At 44.1% G+C, this 21,067-nt stretch overlaps 1 protein-coding gene across 2 annotated transcripts in view; it reads left to right on the plus strand.

Moving 5' to 3' along the window:
- The window catches only part of HBP1 (HMG-box transcription factor 1), a 98,197-nt gene that overhangs the window by 13,036 nt on the left and 64,094 nt on the right, over positions 1-21,067 (plus strand). The window lies entirely within an intron of this gene.

A 21,067-nucleotide genomic window follows, 5' to 3' on the forward strand; every position in this document is an offset into this window, starting at 1 on the left:
CACTGCTGCCCATCAGATAAGACCCTAATCTGCCCCTTGCGGGCAACCAATCACCTGCCCACACCCTCAGCCCCCCAGACCCGCTCTGATCAATTCGCCAGTGCATTGCTTTCATATATTCTCCCTTGTAATCACCAACTGATCACCTATCAATCACCCCGTCACCCCCTGTCACCACCCGTCACTGCTACCCATCAGATTAGACCCTAATCTGCCCCTTGCGGGCACCCAATCACCCGCCTACACCCTGAGATAGCCCCCCAGACCCCTCTGATCACCTCCCCCGTGCATTATTTACATCTGTTCTCAGCTCTAATCACCCATCAATCACCCCCTTTCACCACCTGTCACTGCTACCCATCATACCCATCAGATCAGACCCTCATCTGCCCCTTGCGGGCACCCAATGACCGGCCCACACCCTCAGATCGCCCTTAGATACCCCCGATCACCTCCCCAGTGCATTGCTTGCATCTATTCCCCCTTCTATTCACACCCTGAGACACCCATCAATCACCTCCTGTCACCCCCTAGCACACCTACCCATCAAATCAGGCCCTAATTTGCCCCGTGTGGGCTCCTGATCACTCGGCCAAACCCTCAGATCCCCCTCAGACCCCCTTCTGATCACCTCCCCAGTGCATTGATTGCATCTTTTCTCCCCTATGATCACCCACTGAGACACCCATCAATCACCTCCTGTCACCATCTGTCACCCCCTAGCACTCCCCCCTGTGGGCTTCTGATCACCCGGCCAAACCCTCAACCGCCCCACCGCAGTGACAAAATTTTTTTTTTGCTGATCACTGCTAGTACGACTTAATTGTGGCGAGACCAACCGTTATGCCACACAATACGCAACCGCTAATCCAAGAAGCTACTGTGCCCAGCCTTTTCGGTGGAAGCCACTCCAAGATTCCGAACGTAACATTTTTTTGGGCCTTCTCCTTAACATGGGTCTAGTCAAAAAGAATGTATTGCGGTCTTCTTGGTCTACGCACCCAATACATCACATGCCCATGTTCTTTGCTGCCATGTTCAGGTCACGATTTGAGAACATCCTGTGCTTCCTGCACTTCAGTGCCAATACAACCTGTCATCTAAGAGGCCACCCCGCTTATGACTGGTTCCACAAAATTCGGCCCCTCATAGACCACCTGTCATCAAAATTTGAAGATGCTTATACCCCTGAACAGTCATTTTGAGAAATTTGGTTTCAAGACTACTCCTCATGGTTTAGGGCCCCTAAAATGCCAGGACAGTATAAAAACCCCACAAATGACCCCATTTTAGAAAGAAGACACCCCAAGGTATTCCGTTTGGAGTATGGTGAGTTCATAGAAGATTTTATTTTTTGTCAAAAGATAGCATGTGAAATCATGAATCATGAAATCATGAAGGTACTCATTGGACTTTGGGCCCCTTAGCGCAGTTAGGGTGCAAAAAAGTGCCACACGTGGTATCGCCATACTCAGAAGAAGTAGTATAATGTGTTTTGCCGTGTATTTTTACACATACCCATGCTGGGTGGGAGAAATATTTCTGTAAGTGGACAATTGTGTGTGAAAAAAAAATCAAAAAATTGTCATCTACAGAGATTTACACCACAAAACACATTATACTACTTCTCCTGAGTACAGTGATGCCGCATGTGTGACACTTTTTTGCAGCCTAGGTGCGCTAAGGGGCCCAAAGTCCAATGAGTACCTTTAGGGCTCGTTTCCACTATTGCGGTGCGGAATCGCCTGGATTCCACCGCTGATGAAATCGCATGCGAATGCGATTCCCCATGCGTTTTTTGCACGCATGCGAATTCGCATAGGTGAGGGTATATGCGATTTTAACCATGTCACTGCCTGTGTGAATTTACATTGGTACCTATGCGAATTTGCGGCAAAAAACGCATGCGATTTCCCTATTAAATACATTGCATGCGATTCGCATGCATTCCACTCGCAGGTGAATTCTGCGGCTCTTTTGTGCGTTTCTTCCCCGCTGAAAAAAACGCACCTCAACAACGCTACAGTGGAAACAGGCCCATCCACTTGCATTACATGTGCGAATCCGCATGCGTTCGCGATAGTGGAAACGAGCCCTTAGGATTTCACAGGTCATTTTGAGACATTGGGTTTCAAGACTACTCCTCACGGTTTAGGGCCCCTAAAATGCCAGGGCAGTATAGGAACACCACAAATGACCCCATTATAGAAAAAAGACACCCCAAGGTATTCCGTTAGGAGTATGGTGAGTTAATAGAAGATTTTATTTTTTGTCACAAGTTAGCAGAAATTGATTTTTATTGTTTTTTTTTTTTCACAAAGTGTCATTTTCCGCTAACTTGTGACAAAAAATAAAATCTTCTATGAACTCACCATACTCCTAACGGAATACCTTGGGGTGTGTTCTTTCTAAAATGGGTTCATTTGTGGTGTTCCTATACTGCCCTGGCATTTTAGGGGCCCTAAACCGTGAGGAGCAGTCTTGAAACCAAATGTCTCAAAATGACCTGTGAAATCCTAAAGGTACTCATTGGACTTTGGGCCCCTTAGCGCAGTTAGGGTGCAAAAAAGTGCCACACATGTGGTATCGCGGTACTCGGGAGTAGTATAATGTGTTTTAGGGTGTATTTTTACACATACCTATGCTGGGTGGGAGAAATATCTCTGTAAATGGACAATTGTGTGTAAAAAAAGAATCTCATTTAGAGAGATATTTCTCCCACCCAGCATATGGGTATATGTAAAAATACACCCCAAAACACATTATACTATTTCTCCTCTACACTGAATGGGTTTTTTTTTAATCAAAGACATGCAGCACAATAAATTTGGACAAAAATGTATACAGAAATTTTACTTTATTTGACAAATATTATCACAGAAAGTTAAAAAAATCATTTTTTTGACAAAATTCATGTCTTTTTTGATGAATATAATAAAAACTAAGAATCACAGCAGCAGTCGAATAGCACTAAAAGAAAGCTGTATTAGGGACACAAAAAGGAGGTAAAACTAATTTAGGTGGTAGGTTGTATGATCGAGCAATAAACCGTTAAAGCTGCAGTGGTCTGAATGGAAAAAAAGGCTCTGGTCCTTAAAGAGAACCAGAGACTAAGCACCCTCATGTATTTTATTACATTTATCAGTGGGAACATGACAGTAAACACCTACCCTGCTTTTAGTTTCATTCTTATCTGCTTAATTAGTCTATTATCAGCTGTAATAAGAATCCCCGACAGGCTCAGTCTAGGTTTGACGTGGAATCATTATAGCTGAGTCACTCTTCTGTGGAGTCTTTTCAAGCCCAAGCATGCCACCTCCTGGCTCAGATTTCCTGCTTTGCATACTGAGAGCTGTGATGACATTGGAGGGGCTGCTGCTGCTGAGAGAGAATCTCTGAAACAGACAAGTGTGGCTGCAAAAGCCTGCAATATGATCTGTGTGCTCTGTGTGCACTCTGTCTGCATAGATACTGATGATGACTGCAGTTTCATTCCTATGAGAGACACTTCCTACAGGCAGCTGCACATCATACCAAAATGAAAGCACACAGATGAAAGGCTGCAGCAGCCTTTCTCATACAGCCTAAACAGCAGCCTAGTCTCATATAGCCTAGACAGCACATCCAGAACAACTCATAACCCAGAAGCAGAAGGGATATGAGCCGGCGGCCAAATTTGATTTTTCCTGGAGCAATAATGGATAAAAAACACTAAAAATGGCACACCAGAGCGGCGAAATTATCAGGTAGAGCATTTATTCTTTACAAGCAATCGACTGATATGTTTATTTTGTGTGAAACGTTCATCTCTGGTTCCCTTTAAGGGGTTTTATGACTGCAGTCCCTAAGTGGTTAAATGCAAAATGGAAGTTTATTTTAATGAGACATATTGTTGGTATGCATTTTTCACGTGCTATTGAGATGCCCTGGGTGCTAAAAATGGTGCTCGGTTCACTTTAAAGCAGATCCGAGATGAAAAACTAGAACAAGTAACTTGTCTATATATCTAAAGTTTAGATAGTTTACACAGCAAATCTAGATGCAAACAGCTTTAATAGAATATGATTATTTATTCCTGTGATACAATAACAGCAGCCATGTTGTTTGTAAACATTACACAGAAGCAGGCTTATCTGCATCTTGAGCAAAAAACCCTAATCCACCCTCCTCCCCTCTGCTTCTGAAATCTCTGGCTAGTAATACCTCCTCCTGCCCAGACTGAGCTCCCATGAGCCCTTGCTACTGTCTGAAAGTGCCTTGGCTCTCTGAAAACCTGTGGGCGTGGCTTGTTTAGTTTATAGGGAATTAGAGCATTAAAACAAAAACAAAACCGTATTTGGCTTGAGGAATGCCCTATAAACAATAGGAAAGGAACACAATTATGCAATGAGTAAAAGTTCATCTCGGATCCATTTTAAGTGTTCACTCCTACCAGACTGACTAACCACTTCACCCCACAGGCCATTATACCCTTACTGCCAAGAGCATTTTCACCTGCCAGTGCTCCTCCCATTCTTTTGGTCATAAAGTTATTACTGCTTTTGACACCTTAAAGAGACTCCGTAACAAAAATTGCATCCTGTTTTTTATCATCCTACAAGTTCCAAAAGCTATTCTAATGTGTTCTTGCTTACTGCAGCACTTTCTGCTATCACAGTCTCTGTAATAAATCAATGTATCTTTCCCCTGTCAGACTTGTCGGCCTGTGTCTGGAAGGCTGCCAAGTTCTTCAGTGTTGTGGTTCTGCTATGAACTCCCCCTTCCAGGCCCCTCTATGCACACTGCCTGTGTATTATTTAGATTAGGGCAGCTTCTCTCTTCTAAATAAATCCACAAAATTGCGCTTAGGATCAACAGTAAAACTTTGCAGACGTGGTTCGCGTATTTAAATCGTTTGTGTAAACAATAAGTAAAATTATCCTAAAAAATCCGCGCTCATATGCCACAAGTAGACCTCAACAGTTTACCACAGTGCTCCAATAAAAGTTCAGTTCTTTCCCTCCGGTACACTGTGTTGCATCCACGCTGTTACCAGTATCACTTTAGGCCACACGTCATATGCAAAGAAAGGGAAGAAAAAACACATATAGTGTAACACTGCGATTGCCTTAGAGCCACCACCTCCCACGTGTGGTAATCGCCGTCACCTCACTCCAAACAAACACCTAGTGCCAGGGACACCCCCCTTTGTGCCCGCACTCACCCCTGAGTCCTCCCAATTATCCGGAGGCAGGAATGATAGCTTTGGGGGGTCAGATGTTAAACTCCCTATGCTACATGATTTCTGTCATTTGGCACTGTATTGGCCTGAGGAAGCGGGCTCAGACCCGCGAAACGCGTTGCCTGTGCTCAAATAAAAATCTTTTGTAAGTTTACAGAGATTTCGTCATTGAGTTTTAGAGTTCTCTTCTGGAGAAAGTGGATATTACCTACGGAGTTTAACATCTGACCCCCCAAAGCTATCATTCCTGCCTCCGGATAATTGGGAGGACTCAGGGGTGAGTGCGGGCACGAAGGGGGGTGTCCCTGGCACTAGGTGTTTGTTTGGAGTGAGGTGACGGCGATTACCACACGTGGGAGGTGGTGGCTCTAAGGCAATCGCAGTGTTACACTATATGTGTTTTTTCTTCCCTTTCTTTGCATATGACGTGTGGCCTAAAGTGATACTGGTAACAGCGTGGATGCAACACAGTGTACCGGAGGGAAAGAACTGAACTTTTATTGGAGCACTGTGGTAAACTGTTGAGGTCTACTTGTGGCATATGAGCGCGGATTTTTTAGGATAAGCTTCTCTCTTCTCTCATCTTTTACAAGCTGGATAAATCGTCCTCTGAGCTGGCTGGACTTTCACATACTGAGGAAATTCAGACAAGGGCAAAGCTGTTTGCAGGAAGAAAAGAGCAGCCTGAAACTTCAGTGCATGAGAGATGCAGGGGGAAAGAAACACAATGATCTCTTGAGATTCAAAAGGAAGGGTGTATACAGCCTGCTTGTGTATGAATGTATTTTCTATGTGTGGACATACTGTACATCAACCTACTTCCTGTTTTGGTGGCCATTTTGTTTGTTTATAAACAAACTTTTTAAAACTGTTTTTAACCACTTTTAATGCAGCGGGGAGCGGCGAAATTGTGACAGAGGGTAATAGGAGATGTCCCCTAACGCACTGGTATGTTTACTTTTGTGTGATTTTAACAATACAGATTCTCTTTAATGATCTATATCTTGTTTGTTTTTTGTTTTTTTGCCACAGATTAGGCTTTTTGTGGGTGATACTTGTTTTCAGCAATTGCTTTATTTTCTATGCATTTTATAGGGAAAAACAAGAAAAAAATGCACCGTTTCTCCAATTCCATCTCCTATAGTTGTATAATAAACAATGTTACTATAAATAAAACCCACACATTTTATTTGCCTGTTAGTCCTGGCTATCACAAAATTTAAATTATGTTCCTAGTACAAAGGTGTTTTAGAAGGGGGGTACTTTAGAAGGGATTCATTATATTAATACTTAATTAAAAATGTGTGCCTACTGTAATTTTACTTTCTTGCCACAAGATGGGGCTACAAACACTATCCTAGGTTACCAGATAGTGTTCAGATTTTTTTTTTCACTTTTGTTATTATGAATGGACATGGCCCTTGATCGGGGTCATGTTTACTCATTCCAGGCACTGTGATTTGCTTGGGGAACACTTGTTCCCTTCACCAATTGCCAGGGCCGAGGCAGAGGCTGGCGAGGCCCCAGCCTCTGAGCGCAGTGCCTAGAGGGCGCATTCCTCTCCGCTCTCCCCGCTGGCCCATTCCTGTCTCTAAAGTATTTGCAGCGGCGGCGCACAGTCAGTAGCGAGTCTGCCCAGCCGCTGCCGATCAATTGCCACCTGATTCCCGGAGCGGTGTCTCCCTCCCTATGTAGCTAGTGATCGGGTGCTTTTGAGGGTCGGCTGTCTCACGTTGTCGTACAGCTGATTGTCCCGCGGCTTCCATCCACCCCCAACTTCCGGCTCGTCTCCCCTCACGGAAGTGAAGGCTCTGCTGCTGCCCAGCTACTTGAAGGAAAAAAGGGAAGCGCACTCGTTTTGAAAAGATGCCGCTGAGGACGCATGGCACACAAGACTAGCTGTCTGCACCAGGAGGAGACCATGCTGCAGGTAGAAACAGTCCTGGAGCAGAAAGCCAAAACCCTCATTCTCCCCAGCCTGCCTGGGAACAGCTGCTGACAATCTCAATCTATTCACATGTTAAGTTCACTGGCTTTATTTTATTTGAGGGGGAAGTCTGTCAATGTAAGGAATCCCAATTTGTTTTTTCACTATCCGCATTTTGCCATTCAATTCCAATCGCTAGCTGATCGCAAAACGCTACATTGATGTAAACCATGATGAATGTTTCGATTAAGGCTGCTTTCACAGTGGGACGTTACAGGCACACGTTAGAGCAGCCTGTAACGCAGCCCACCGCACTGTAACGAAAAATCAATGGGCTGTTCACAGTGCCCATGTTGCGTTACATTGTAACGCTTCACGTTCCGGGAAAGTGCAGCATGCTGTGCGTTATACTGGACTTTAGCTGCGTTAGACTGCTTGCACATGCTCAGTGACTAGCCACATGGCTAATTAATATTCACTGCACTGTGGTGACTTAATAGTGTTGTCCGGATCATGAATGAATCGTTCATTTGATCCGGATCTTTTTTGTGAGTCGACTCATCCGGATCATCACAACAAACGTTTCGGTTCACAGTGGATGTCTGTCTGGAAGAAACAGGAATATACAGAATGTACAGTCCTGTCCTGCTAGTCATTTCACCCAGTCTGCTTCCCTAGTAAAATTATTCAAATGATTAGGTTTAAAGATTCGGATCTTTTCAATGATCCGATTCGAATCATCCGAATCCTTGAAAAGATCCGGACTTCCCATCACTATCCTGCAGCGGCTGTTCTATCAGTATAGATAAAACGAAAACAGTGCACCAAGAGCCGCATAACACGCTCAATCTGACGTCCAACTTCACCACCATGTGTTGCGTTAGGAGCACGTTATGCGATCTTAACGTTCCCTAAAACGCAACGTCTTGGTGTGAAAGAGGCCTAAATCCGTTTGCAGCATAATTTTCTCTTAAACGCACTCATCGTCCTGCTGCTGAGATTTTGGTGTGACTGAGCTCTTATACTTTGCATAGGAGCTCAACTATGGTCATGGAAATTCGGAAGAAATGTGATCACAGTGGGAATGTGATCACGTTTTTAAGTGGAAAAGAGCCCTCAGGGCTCATTCACACTATGTGCATTGCTTTCAGTACAGTACAGTACTTGCAAACAGATCCTTCATTATGGGAGACAACAGCATTATGGGAAAAACATGCAGTGTTTTGGTGCGCTTTTGAAATGTATGTACCCATTGAATTTAATTATGTGCATTTTTTTTTTCAAAAAATGCATTCTTTTGGTGCATTCCTTAAAGGGGAACTGAAGAGAGAGGTATGGAGGCTGTCATGTTTATTTCCTTTTAATCAATACCAGTTGCCTGGCAGCCCTGCTGGTCTATTTCTCTGCAGTAGTATCTGATTAAAACCAGAAACAAGCATGCAGCTAGTCTTGTCAGATCAGACTTATAAGTCTGAACCACTGAAACACCTGATCTGCTGCATGCTTGTTCAGGGGCTATGGCTAATAGTATTAGAGGCAGAGGATCAGCAGGGCTGCCAGGCAACGGGTATTGTCTAAAAGGAAATAAACATGACAGCCTCCATATACCTCTCTCTTCAGTTCCCCTTTAAGCACATCAAAGTGCAGAACTTGAGTGGAGGCCACAGAAAGTGCTTTCAATGCACTTTCTTATGTTCTTGCACTTTGCACTCTGCGCAAATCCGCAATGCACGATTGTGGAGAGACCCTAAAACTCACCCAGGGCTAGGCCAAAGCAAAGTGAGGGGGGGGGGGGAATGAAAACAAAACAGATACTTTTCTGAGAGGGAAGGCTCTGGGTCCTATAGAGCCTTCCTGCTCCTTTCACAGTCCCCTCATTCTAGTGCTGTCACTCTCAGTAGCAGTATTCGGTTGAAGAGGATCATGGTTGCGATGAGCAGGAGGGTCCCGGCAGTGGTGGAGAGGACTCTTAACCTCCTTGCCGGTTATCCCGAGCTCAGCTCGGGGTAACCTGCGCAGGAGGATATCTCAGGCCCCGCTGGGCCGATTTGCATAATTTTTTTTTTGTTACAAGCAGCTAGCACTTTGCTAGCTGCTTGTAACTTCCGATCGCCGCCGCTCGCCGCCAATCCGCCGCGCCGAGTCGCTCCCCCCCGCCCCAGAGCCCTGCGCTGCCTGGCCAATCAGTGGCAGGCAGCGTTGAGGGGCGGATCGGGATTCCCTATGACGTCCCGACGTCCATGACGTCGGTGACGTCATCCCGCCCCGTCGCCATGGCGACCGGGGAAGCCCTGCAGGAAATCCCGTTCTCAACGGGATTCCCTGCATACTCTGATCGCCGAAGGCGATCGGAGTGGGTGGGGGGATGCCGCCGCTTAGCGGCTATCATGTAGCGAGCCCTTGGCTCGCTACATGATTTAAAAAAAAAAAAAAGTTTAAAAAAATGTGCGGCGCTGCCTCCTTGCCGGATTTTTTAGACCGGCAAGGAGGTTAAAGGACCTCTGTCGCGAAAATCTTAAAATTTAAAATATATGCAAACTTATACAATTAAGATGTACGTTTCTTCCAGATTAAAATGAGCCATAAATTACTTTTCTCCTATGTTGCTGTCACTTACAGTAGGTAGTGGAAATCTGACAGAACCGGTTTTGGACTAGCCCATCTTCTCATGGCGGGTTCACAGGGATTTCTTTATTTTCAAAATGCACTTAGTGAATGACAGTTGTTCCGTCCAACTAAAAAAAAAAAAAAAGTGTAAGATGAGCAGGGAGGCTGGTCAGCATCTTTGTATAAATCTTTTTCAGGGAGTGTCTTTATAAAGAATAAAGGCTATGCTGAGAATCCCCCATGAAGAGATGGACTAGCCCAAAACCTGTCGGTGATGTCAGATTTCTACTACTTACTGTGACGGCAACATAGGAGAGAAGTAATTTATGGCTCATTTTACTCAGGTAGAAATGTACTTCTTATTTGTATGTGTTGTTTAAATGTTAAGATTTCCCAAAAGTTCCTTTTTTAAGTATTTGAAATTTGACTTGAGGTTTACTCTTTAACCTTCTGGCGACAGCGTCACGCCAATGGGCGTGGCCGCGGCGGCAGCCCCAGGACCGCCTAACGCCGATTGGCGTAAAGTCCTGGGGCTCTGTTTTGCAGGAGATTGCGCGCAGGCTGCGCGCGCATCTCCTGCTTGGGGGGCGGAGCTCCGTCCCGCCTTCAGTCTCCGAGCGGCTATTGCCGCTCGGGAGACTGTTAGACGGCGTGATCGCCGTCTATTTACTCTGTGCAGCGCTGCGATCAGCAGCAGCGCTGCACTGGGGACAGCCGTATGACACGGCTGTCCCCCTGGGGGACAAGAGAGCGATCGGCTCTCATAGGCAGAAGCCTATGACAGCCAATCGCCATAATTGGCTGGCTGTGGGGAGAGAGGGAGGGTGGGGATAGATTTAATATATATCTATATCTTTATTAATACAAATAAAAATAAACAATGTGGGGGCAATCAGACCCCACCAACAGAGAGCTCTGTTGGTAGGGAGAAAAAGGGGGTGGGGGATCACTTGTGTGCTGTGTTGTGCGGCCCTGCAGCTTGGTCTTAAAGCTGCAGTGGCCTATTTTGCTAAAAATGGCCTGGTCACTAGGGGGGTTTAGCACTGCAGTCCTCAAGTGGTTAAAGGACTTACGAGGCCAAATTATTATTAAAAAAAAAAGTTAAAGTGAAGTACCTGCATCTCTTTAAAAGACACGGAGGACGCCATCCGTGCCCTCCGTGTCATTCCGCCGGGTCCCCGCCGCTCAATAGACCCCCCCGGCCTGTCACGACCGCAGGGCCCGGGTCGGGCTCTCCTGCCTCTGCTAATATGGCCGCCGGAGCTGGCCGCGGCTACGCAGTCCGCACCTGCCGCGAGTGCGGCTGCGCAGCTCTAGGGCCAACCCCCCCCCCCCCCCCCGATCCACGCTACTGTAACGTGGATCGGGGGGTTGGCCCTAGAGCTGCGCAGCCGCACACGCGGCAGGTGCGGACTGCGTAGCGGTCGTGACAGGCCGGGGGGTCTATTGAGCGGTGGGGACCCGGCGGAATGACACGGAGGGCGCGGATGGCGTCCTCCTCCGTGTCTTTTAAAGAGATGCAGGTCCTTCACTTTTTTAACTTTTTTTTTTTTTTTTTTAATAATTTGGCCTCGTAAGTCCTTTAAGCCTGGTACATACATCCAACTTTGATTGGTCAATGACTGGCCAGTTTTATCACCTCCACATAGCACAGTATGAGGGTTAACAGGTTTTGATTACTATGAACAGACTGTGCAAGTAAACTTCCATATTACATGGAAGTGTCAAAATTGAAGGAAGCCTCTGGATGGTCCAGAAGTTGCTGCGATCCTCATTCATCCGTTCTGTGTTGTGACCCTCTAAACCATCTTCACCATTAATGTCAAAGATTGCTGGCGGCTGCGTTCTCCTCTGTGTAAGAGTGCAGGGGCAAACTACGGCCTGTACCTGTGCAGTAGCATGGCTTTTTCTCCGTGTGCATGCAGCTCTACTGTACGGTGGAGAGGTGGAGATTCGCAGAGATTGACGCGACTGGAGGCAAAGCTACAGTGCAAAGTTCTGCCTACCCAGGCAGCAAAATCCACGATCTGGAAAGTCGTGGAATTTTAGCCCGGGATTTGGGGCTTTAATTACATAATTCTGCCGTGGGAATGTGGCTGTTTAACTATGCTCATGCTGCTTAACATAAATGGCAAGTAAAAAAAGAGGATTTTTTTTTTAACAGCACAATATATGTGGTGTTACACATGCTGCCGTGTGGCTGCATGAAATTGCTGCTGAAAGGCGCTTGTGATTGGCAGCCAGGAGGTTGTTCCCACAGTTCAGCTTTCAGTTTTGTGAAGCTAAGAACAGTTACTGAGCTCAAGAAAAGAATAGGTAAAATGTGATTTTTTTTTTTTTTTTTTTTTTTTTTTTTTTACCATAACATAATATACTGTAATTGTAGTTTCAATGTTTAGTAATAACAGTAATGTACTACCGGTATGCAGTTTTTTTTAATACAAATGTATTTTTTTATTTATTTGTTGAGCTAGTTCTCACATGGAAGTTGTAATAAACTTAGTTATTTATGACATTTGCCAATAACATTGGCACACAATTTGTCATAGTAGTCAAAGGGTGAATAACTCGCTGTGTCCTCATGCTTGTTCCAGAATTAATTGCCAGCCTTTCTTTCTTCAGAAATGATTTCAGCGGCTGTGAAGCTACGCAATCCCTGCTATAAAGTGCCAGTGTGAATGACTGTGATTGAATAGGGGGTGTAGGGGTGAATTAAACATCAAATCACATGGAGCGATTTTCCAAATCCATCAAATGAAATGGAACGTGGAGACATTTTGGCAAAACAATTTGCATTTGCACAATTATAAAGTTAAACTAGATTTGGCTTATTGCTTACATTATTGTTTTATAAATCCACAGTAACATGCAGGGGTAGCTGTGCATCATACTACAATCCATTGCAGGGCGCATGGCCACTGTTCCCCTCTATGCTGTACTCTGCATTTCATGCAACCCCATGCAATACACTGAAATACAAACGTCGTATCATTTAGACACATCAGAGAGACTAGACCACTTCCAATATGGTTTCCTCTAGGTCTTTTCATGCTGTTTGAAGAACAAATGGAACAAATAGGCTTGCAGTGCATTTAAAGGTACGCACTTTTCTGCACACTATATGCATTTATTTGTATGCCCAGAAATTTGTGTTCCCAGCAGCAGCACCATGTACTGTAATTAATTTCGCAATCTTTCATATGCGGAAACACATTAGATTTGAAATGGCCTCTAGATTAACATTGACAGCCAGATCTCTTGCATTTTAGAGTGGGGAAAACAAAAAATGTCAATGTTTTCAGGCATTGAGACCCAGAGTGGTTCCTACACATATCCAATAATTGGCCAACTTTAGCACTTCCATGTAGTATGAGGCCCAACAGATTTTTCTGCTGATCTCTTTGGCTGCAGTAATGTCTGAATCACACTCCCCTGAAACAAGCATGTGCCTAATCCAGTGACCAGTCACATCCAGCCTAATCCAGAAACATCTCATGGGCAGCACATTGGCATAGTGGTCAGCGCACTCCCCTGTAGCGCTGGTTCCCCAGCTCGAATCCCAGCCAGGTCAACATCTGCAAGTAGTTTGTATGTTCTCCCTATGTCTGCATGGGTTTCCTCCGGGCACTCCGGTTTCCTCCCACACCCCAAAAACAGATAAGTTAATTGGCTTCCCACTAAGATTGGCCCTAGACTATGATACAAGCACTGCACGATACATACATAGAAATAGGACTATGACGGGGACTAGATTGCGAACTCCCCTTTGAGAGACAGTTAGAGACAAGACAATCCACTCCGCACAGCGCTGCGTAATGCCGGCGCTATATAAATTCTTAAATAAAATAATAAATGCACATGCATGTTCAGGCAGAGTATCAGCAGAACAGCCAGGCAATTCACATTGTTGAAAGGAAATAAATATGTTGCTCTTCATATCCCTTCCACTTCAGAGTCCCTTAAAATGCAAGCTGCACAAGATGCGTTTTTACAGAAATTATCTCTAGCTAATCTTAAGATTTTCGATGTTTGTAAATTAAACAGTCATCATATCCTGAAAAAATGTATATATGTATAGAAGACAGTAGAGGGCGCCAGAGACCACCATATTGTAAAATATAAAGCATTATAAAATCTAGAAGTATTAGTATGAAGAGATTGAGGACTAACTGTTTCCTGTGAGTTGCTAAAATGAAATGTCAGATGTTTCACTGGTTGAAACTGGAACCTGTTAGGATGAACTATGTACATACGCACTATACACCTATGACAGCTAATCTCATTTCTTCCTGCAGTAATTTGTAGAATTTTTTCGCTTCTGTTTTTAAATCTTCAGAGCCAAGTTTTACTCATCTATTTAACACCCACAGCAAATCTGTACTCTAGTTTATTTTTCTAGGGGAACTTCTATATACATTTTTTTTTTTTTTACTACATTGGTTTGTGGACTGTGTTCTTTCTGTAGATCAACCATACTTCCTTGATTAGTGCTTAGCCAGAATAGAGTCTTCACTAACCCGGGGCCTGATTCACTTACAACAATTATTTGTTTTACAGGTCAGCGGTTTCTGTAACACGTGGATATGTATTCACATGCTGTCAGGCGATAACCCCCCCCCCCCCCCCCCCCCATTGCAGCAGGTAAACTGCCATCTGAAATATGCTAGCCCCCATGCTCCATGACATAGGGAAAGGGCTCTGCAAAAGGGGGTAAAAATCACCCTCTTGTCTGTGTCTAGGACTAGGGCCTACTTCCCACATTGTGTGCTGGGAGTTGGGGTACCTCCACAACTGATCTACCCTGAGGAATGAGCTTTGGTGGAGTCTACAGACCCTCTTTAATAATCCCTTCTGGGGATTTTTAAAGAGAATAGGAGGACCCATACTTACACATTTTCTACAAATGGTAAAGTAAAAAAATGGCACTAACCTTGTTTAAAATACTTGATTTCTTTTAAATGTCCTGTTTTTGCTGGGGTTTCAGTATAGATACATGCTCAATAATTAAACTCTTGACTTCTCAGTTTATGGACTACAGGTACCCAAAATTGCTCTGACTCCTCGACTCCGACTCCTTAGTCTAATACATATCAGGGCTGTGGAGTTAGTACAAAAATCATCCGACTCTTGACTTCTCAGTTTATGGACTACAGGTACCCAAAATTGCTCTTGACTCCTCGACTCCGACTCCTTAGTCTAATACATACAGTGGTGTGAAAAACTGTGCCCCCTTCCTGATTTCTTATTCTTTTGCATGTTTGTCACACTTAAATGTTTCTGCTCATCAAAAACCGTTAAGTATTAGTCAAAGATAACATAATTGAACACAAAATGCAGTTTTAAATGATGGTTTTTATTATTTAGTGAGATAAAAATCTCCAAATCTACATGGCCCTGTGTGAAAAAGTGATTGCCCCCCTTGTTAAAAAATAACTTAACTGTGGTTTATCACACCTGAGTTCAATTTCTGTAGTCACCCCCAGGCCTGATTACTGTCACACCTGTTTCAATCAAGAAATCACTTAAATAGGAGCTATCTGACAAAGAGGTAGACCAAAAGCACCTCAAAAGCTAGACATCCTGCCAAGCTCCAAAGAAATTCAGGAACAAATGAGAACAAAAGCACTGTAATTGAGATCTATCAGTCTGGTAAAGGTTATAAAGCCATTTCTAAAGCTTTGGGACTCCAGCGAACCACAGTGAGAGCCATTATCCACAAATGGCAAAAACATGGAACAGTGATGAACCTTCCCAGGAGTGGCCGGCCAACCAAAATTACCCCAAGAGCGCAGAGAAAACTCATCCGAGAGGCCACAAAAGGACAACATCTAAAGAACTGCAGGCCTCACTTGCCTCAATTAAGGTCAGTGTTCACGACTCCACCATAAGAAAGAGACTGGGCAAAAACGGCCTGCATGGAAGATATCCAAGGCGAAAACCACTTTTAAGCAAAAAGAACATTAGGCTCGTCTCAATTTTGCTAAAAAACATCTCAATGATTGCCAAGACTTTTGGGAAAATACCTTGTGGACCGACGAGACAAAAGTTTAACTTTTTGGAAGGTGCGTGTCCCGTTACATCTGGCGTAGAAGTAACACAGCATTTCAGCAAATGAACATCATACCAACAGTAAAATATGGTGGTGGTAGTGTGATGGTCTGGGGTTGTTTTGCTGCTTCAGGACCTGGAAGGCTTGCTGTGATAGATGGAGCCATGAATTCTACTGTCTACCAAAAATCCTGAAGGAGAATGTCCGGCCATCTGTTCGTCAACTCAAGCTGAAGCGATCTTCGGTGCTGCAGCAGGACAATGACCCAAAACACACCAGCAAATCCACCTCTGAATGGCTGAAGAAAAACAAAATGAAGACTTTGGAGTGGCCTAGTCAAATTCCTGACCTGAATCCTATTGAGATGTTGTGGCATGACCTTAAAAAGGCGGTTCATGCTAGAAAACCCTCAAATAAAGCTGAAGTACAACAATTCTGCAAAGATGAGTGGGCCAAAATTCCTCCAGAGCGCTGTAAAAGACTCGTTGCAAGTTATCGCAAACGCTTGATTGCAGTTATTGCTGCTAAGGGTGGCCCAACCAGTTATTAGGTTCAGGGGGCAATTTGTTTTTCACACAGGGCCATGTAGGTTTTGAGTTTTTTTTCTCACTAAATAATAAAAACCATCATTTAAAACTACATTTTGTGTTCAATTATGTTATCTTTGACTAATGGTTAACGTTTTTTGATGAGCAAAAACATTTAAGTGTGACAAACATGCAAAAGAATAAGAAATCAGGAAGGGGGCAAATAGTTTTTCACACCACTGTATCAGGGCTGTGGAGTTGGTACAAAAATCATCTGACTCCTCCTCAGTTAATGAAACCTCTGACTTCAAGTACTCAAAATTGCTCCGACTCCTTGACTCTGAATCTGCTGCCCTGGTTAAAATGTAACGTCTTTAGAGTGAATGGTCCCTAAAGCTCACTCCTCTGATTTGTAGAAAAGGCTTCATACAACATTTTACACAGGCACAAGTGTCTGTGAGTGCAGAGGGATTACAAAATAATAATGCAACCAAATGGGAGCGTTTGTAGCCCCATTCATGTCAGTTACCCGGCAAAAAAAAACAACAACAAAAAAGCAGCATGTCAAATCTAAGTAGGGTGGCTGCCTCTACACTGCCCCTGTCAAAAAGTTTGCTCAGGCCTGCCCTAGGGGCACTTTTTTTCTCTTCAGGTACTCCTTTTTTTCCCCTCCTGTGGTACACAGCATGCGCATGTGTACCACGCAGCCTGTGTGTAATACGCTGGCACGCCACGTCGTGTCTTGTGACGCCCTGTTGCTATGGAGACACAAAGCTGGATGGATATCAGGTGAGTTTTAAGTCTCCCCTAGCTACCACCCGCTCGTGACTGCAGGAAGGGAGAGGGAGAAGCGGAGCAATCTGGCTGCCTGTCGGTGGACCGCAGTAACAGCACAAGCGGGCCTAATCCAACCCGGGGGTCGTAGTTTGTCCAGCGCTACCCAAAGTTGGTACTTGCTTCAGGAGGAAAAGCCTCTGGATCCTAAAGAAGCTTCCTATGTTCTCGGCAGAGGGAATCCAGTGCTAGATCCCCCAAAAGCCAGCTCGTTGCCATTCCTGTGCATGCAAACTAGCGGCTTTCCCTCGAACACTAGCGGAAATAGCCAAGCTTGACTGCGTCTGCCCTACGGCGCAGGCACGAGTTGCCTGTGCAGTAGAGCGAACCCAATCAGGCTTGGCTATTTCCACCAGGGCCTGAGTGTAAAACTGCCCGCCGGGAGGCAACTGTAAATATTATTGTTGCTGTTTGGGGCTGCCAGCGCTGGATCGGGCTAGCGGAGGGAGACAGTCTCATTAGGATACAGAGGCCTCCTCCTCCAGAGGTAAGTATCATTATCGTTTTCATTCTTCTTTATTTTAAATTACAGGTTTACTTTAAATCACATTCTTTCATGTGCAATAGAATATACTTACTTGAACTGGTCATTATAGTTTGCAATAGAATATACTTACTTGAACTGGTCATTGTAGTTTGCAACCTTTATCTGCCTTTTGAGAATATTTGCCTTTCTCCACTTACAGTTGTGTTCAAAATGATTCAACCCCCACTGAAATTGAGTGTTTTGGGCAGTTTGACATTGATTTTGATCATTTCAGTCATCTTGTTTACAATTAAATCAAAGAGGCATTTGTAAGTCAGACAAGTATAACATAACATTTATAATGAAATAACCACAAATTTCTTTTCTGTGCTCACCTCATTATCAGTTTTATTCAACCCCCAAGTGACATTCATTCTTAGTACTTAGTACAACATCCTTTTCCAGTTATAACAGCTTTTAAACATGAAGCATAGATTGACACAAGTGTCTTGCAGCGATCTACGGGTATCTTAGCCCATTCTTCATGGGCAAAAGCCTTCAGTTCAGTCACATTCTTAGGCTTGCGCACTGCAACTGCTTTCTTTAAGTCCCACCAGAGGTTCTCCATCGGATTTAAGTCTGGTGACTGCGATGGCCACTCCAAAATGTTCCACTCTTTAATCTGCAACCATGCTCTATTGGACTTGGAGGTATGCTTGGGATCCTTGTCCTGTTGAAAGGTCCAAAGCTTCCCAAGCCTCAGGTTTGTGACGAACTGCATCACATTTTCATCCAATATCTCCTGGTACTGAAGATAATTCATGGTACCTTGCACACGCTGAAGCTTCCCTGTACCTTCCCTGTACCTGCAGAAGCAAAACCGCCCCAAAGCAACTCTAGGTCCAAACCTCTTTCTAAAATAGTTTGGCTTAAGAAAATGTAGCAACATTAACACTCAATATTCAAGCACCATGGACAACTTGTTTTATTTTTTTGTACCCAATTAAAACAGTAATACAGCTAAGTTTTTTTTTTTTAAATGTGAATGTCCTGAAATCGACTCCCAGTGGAGAAAAGTACTTTTTCATTAACTTTTATGATACTTTTTCAGTTGTAAAATGCAGAAAAGTTATTTTACAGAGAAGAAAATTATCTCCAAAGAGATAACTCAAGAAAAAATGTTAATTGCATATGGGCCAATGCCTCTGTTTCAGCTCATATTCAGGAGTCGGGGTATAAAATGCTCAACCAGTGGTACTATACTCCGGATAAGCTTCATAGGATGTTTCTTAATGTCAGACCCCTTTGTTGGTTTTTTTATTGCCCAAAGGGGTTCTGTTACATGTCTTCTGGAGCTGTCTGGACCTTGGTTCTTACTGGGACTCAGTAAAATCTATCATGACTTAAACCACGGGGGTTGAAGCCTCCAATGACCTTGCTTATTATCTTCTGCACACCACCATACCACTAGGAGTTTGGGTAAATACAAGAAATAAGAATACTCCATGTAAGTATTTGATCAATGTGGCCAGATTGAAAATAGCTCGCCATTAGAAACAGTCTCAAGTCTCCCCTGTAGTAAAATGGCTGCAGGAGATTAAATACATTAAACAGATGGAAGATCTGACACAGGCCATTCATAACCGAAAGTTCAGTTCATTCATGCCTGGGCCCCCTGGTTTGTGTTTGAGTTGGTGGACTACAAGCGGTTGTTGGAACATGCATTCTCTGGGTAGATTCGCCCTCTATTGGCATTGTGTCACCCTCTTTATCTCTGGGATGTCTTTGGATATCCTTACGTGATAGCTCCTTGGACAGTCTCTTTTTATACACTATTGGCAGGCCACCTCTTTTTTTTCATTTCTTAAATTCCTTCCTTTTCTTCCTGTTTTGTCTTGTGTGTTGCGTTGTCCTTTTCCTTCTCATTGCTAAGCAGTTTATGCAGTTGCTGTTTGCATTGCCAAGCAGTTTATGCAGTTGCTGTTCGCATTGCCAAGCAGTTTATGCAGTTGCTGTCCTCAGCCCCCGCAATGTGAGTAATGTTTGGTGTCCCTGGGTGGATGTTTCCTCTGAGCCCTGTGGCCACCCTGCTTGTTTAGCAATACACCCTCTTGAGGGGATATTTGGGACTGCACTGAGCATGGGGGGCAGCCATGTGCGAAATTTGATCATCAGTGAATTTCTATTTTTCATTTATGCTAGGTTTGCTATGCAATTCTATTATGAATCCTAAGTATGTTCACATACACTCACCTAAAGGATTATTAGGACCACCATACTAATACGGTGTTTGACCCCCTTTCGCCTTCTGAGCTGCCTTGATTCTACGTGGCATTGATTCAACAAGGTGCTGAAAGCATTCTTTAGAAATGTTGGCCCATATTGGTAGGATAGCATCTTGCAGTTGGAGATTTATGGGATGCACATCCAGGGCACAAAGCTTCCGTTACATCACATCCCAAAGATGCTCTATTGGGTTGAGATCTGGTGACTGTGGGGGCCATTTTAGTACAGTGAACTTATTGTCATGTTCAAGAAACCAATTTGAAATGATTTGAGCTTTGAGACATGGTGCATTATCCTGCTGGAATTAGCCATCAGGGGATGGGTACATGGTGGTCATGAAGGGATGGACATGGTCAGAAACCATGCTCAGGTAGCCCGATGCATTTAAACGATGCCCAATTGGCACTAAGGGTCCTAAAGTGTGCCAAGAAAACATCCCCCACACCATTACACCACCACCACCACCAGCCTGCACAGTGGTAACAAGGCATGATGGATCCATGTTCTCATTCTGTTTACACCAAATTCTGACTCATCAGACCAGGCAACATTTTTCCAGTCTTCAACTGTCCAGTTTTGGTGAGCTTGTGCAAATTGTAGCCTCTTTTTTTCTATTTGTAATGGAGATGAGTGGTACCCGGTGGGGTCTTCTGTTGTTGCAGCCCATCCGTCTCAAGATTGTGCGTGTTGTGTATTTGCTTCACAAATGCTTTGCTGCATACCTCGGTTGTAGCGAGTGATTATTTCATTTAACGTTGATCTTCTATCAGCTTGAATCAGTTGGCCCAATATCCTCTGACCTCTAGCATCAACAAGGCATTTTCGCCCACAGGACTGCCGCATGCTGGATGTTTTTCCCTTTTCACACCATTCTTTGTAAACACTAGAAATGGTTGTGCGTGAAAATCCCAGTAACTGAGCAGATTGTGAAATACTCAGACCGGCCCCTCTGGCACCAACAACCATGCCACACTCAAAATTGCTTAAATCTCCTTTCTTTCCCATTCTGACATTCAGTTTGGTGTTCAGGAGATTGTCTTGACCAGGACCACACCCCTAAATGTACTGAAGTAACTGCCATGTGATTGGTTGATTAGATAATTGCATTAATGAGAAATTGAACAGGTGTTCCTAATAATACTTTAGGTGG

Source organism: Hyperolius riggenbachi, chromosome 3 (genome assembly GCF_040937935.1).
Source record: "Hyperolius riggenbachi isolate aHypRig1 chromosome 3, aHypRig1.pri, whole genome shotgun sequence".
NCBI classification, from domain to species: Eukaryota; Metazoa; Chordata; class Amphibia; order Anura; family Hyperoliidae; genus Hyperolius; species Hyperolius riggenbachi.